Source organism: Bombus huntii, unplaced genomic scaffold, assembly GCF_024542735.1.
Source record: "Bombus huntii isolate Logan2020A unplaced genomic scaffold, iyBomHunt1.1 ctg00000121.1, whole genome shotgun sequence".
Taxonomy (NCBI): Eukaryota; Metazoa; Arthropoda; class Insecta; order Hymenoptera; family Apidae; genus Bombus; species Bombus huntii.
Genome location: NW_026099371.1, coordinates 105396 through 107871, shown reverse-complemented (window position 1 = coordinate 107871; position 2476 = coordinate 105396). Strand labels below are relative to the sequence as shown.

The following is a 2476-nucleotide window of genomic DNA, read 5'->3' as shown; positions in this document are numbered from 1 at the left end:
TTTCCATTCAGCCAAAGGTGTACTTACAGATTATAGATTCCTATACGACTCTCAGTAAAAATTTATCCGCACTCCAGATAGTTAAAACTTCTGTCGACCGTATTGATCCATCTGCACTCTTCGTATGACGTCAATATCTGTTCAGTGCTGCTGCGCAGGTTTCTTTGTGTTACGTCAATTCGTTTGTGACCGTTGCGCGAGTAATGGCGCTTTGCAATGGTGATTTGCAGGAAAACAGTGCAGGATGCTGTGATTCGTTTCTTGTGGTCGGAGGTTATGTTTGATGCCTATATTTATCAAAGATTTAATGCACATTATGGAGAAAGTGTTTTGTCACGAAGTGTGTTTGAATGGGCACAAAAGTTCAAAGAAGATCGCACAAGTGTTATGAAAAAACAGCTGGACGCCCGTCCACATCCACGATGACAACATTGAACGTGCTCATGAACTTATGCTCTATGGAATAGACGAGTGACAGTGGATAATGTGGCAAATCATTTGCAAATCAGCCACGGCTCTGCTTATGCAATAGTACACGACAGATTTGGATTTTAAAAAGTTTGTGCGAGATGGATGCCGAAAAAGCTGATGAAAAGGTGAAGACGACGATGCATTCGTGGTTCGCAGCTCAGCCCAAAACATTTTTTAATGAGAAAATATAAAGGTCCTTCGGCAAATGGACAAAGTGTATACAGAAATCGAGTGATTATGTCAAAAAATGATGTATGTCTTTTTTGACAATTGCTTAAAATAAATTCTACACCGACAGAGCGGGTAACTTTTTACTCACCCTCGTAAGACACTTAAATTTCCAATCTATTATGATGAATAAAAGAGCTTATACTATTAAATCTAATTGTATTTTGTTGCATGAGAGTACACGTGTATGTGATGTACATTACCTTTATATCCCCTTGAACGCTTCAATATTGCGCATATATACTATATTTTGTACAGCTTCTATAAAATTTCGTATGTTTGTTTAGGCTGTTAATCTAGAGGCTGGAGTACAAAGAAGTGGCACAATGATGTGGGCTGATGACATTTATAATTATCAAGGAATCACCCCTACATTCGCTCAGGTATATATCGTTGACTATAATGTATTTAACATATATGATTGTTAGAATATTAATAATTAATTTTTAATTCTATCAGAATTTTAATGAAACTGTCCCTTGGGAAGGAAGAACTGATACCTTGATATCACGGTTTGTACATCCTATATATACGACAAATTTTAGAACATTATATAACGAAGAACCAGATCGTCGTGGCCATGTGATGTGAATAAAAGGACTTGAATTTGATGATATTTTTATAATGTTAGATAACATAACTAAGTATCTTCACAGTAAGATAGGATGACATGGTTTACATGATCTTAATGTTGTTCACTCGAGTGATGATATTATAAGGAAAAGTGTAATATCACAGGTAGGATGATTCATAATTTAGAACTACTAACTCATGTATGTATTAAAAATTAAAGAAATATATTAAATTTTATAGGATATTTATGTTTAGTAACCAGTAATTCAGAGATTGGTATTCATGGTTACTATAACGAGGCTGTAGAAACGCACCCTTTCTTCTTTGCAAATGGTCCTGTATTTATGTCTAAGCCGAAACTGGAACCTCTGAATAATTTAGATTTATTCTTGTTATTTTCTAAAATACTTATCTACAGTATACCATAAGGAATGATACCGTATCGCACCTAATCAAGTGCCTTAAGAAACATCAACAGGATATCACAGTAATCCCTTATCGACTGATATGTAAGTAAAAGTTATCTGTCATTGTTATACACAATTATGTGTTAGTGTTATACACAGTTATTTATCATTTTCTATTAATTCAGTTGTAGCCACTACAATATCTATGACACTGGTAGTAATTATAAGAACAATAATGATGTTCTATAAGAGGAAATGATGATTAGGAACAAAAACTTACAGGTAAGTCAAAGTATATGTTATTTGCCATTTGAAAAGAAAGTTACTAACTTGGAATTTTTTGATAAATAATAATTGTGCAAAATATATTGGATTTCAAATTTGTCAAAAATTGAAATTTAAGAAGCATTGTAATAATATAACATTAATATTTTGATTTTTCAGGAGATATCATGCGGTGGATGGATAATATGTAAAAAATATTAAGCAGTATATGAATTTTCATATTGCGTAGAGATAACAAAATGAATTTTAAAAAATGTCGACATGGTAATAAGAAATAGCATCATGACAAAGAATATATAAACACAGTTTCATTTTTTATAAATAAAAATTTGTTGTTCCAGATTTTGAAATATAGTGAAACGTTTAATTAGTATCTTAATATCTTTAAATAATTATTATTTTAGAATCAATTGTAATTGTATCATACGTACTTTTGAATTCGTGCAAGAACATATGTTATTTTGAAGTAGTTATTATTAGGAAATTGTTAGACGCGAACAGTATGCGAAAAG

The 2476-nt window shown here is 32.1% G+C and overlaps 1 long non-coding RNA gene across 1 annotated transcript; it reads left to right on the top strand.

Moving 5' to 3' along the window:
* The first annotated feature begins 985 nt into the window (after positions 1-985).
* Positions 986-2245, top strand: LOC126877103 (uncharacterized). The gene is made up of 5 exons (XR_007694746.1): positions 986-1082; positions 1159-1437; positions 1513-1781; positions 1865-1961; positions 2124-2245. It is a non-coding gene; the product is annotated as an uncharacterized LOC126877103 (long non-coding RNA).
* Positions 2246-2476: the final 231 nt, after the last annotated feature.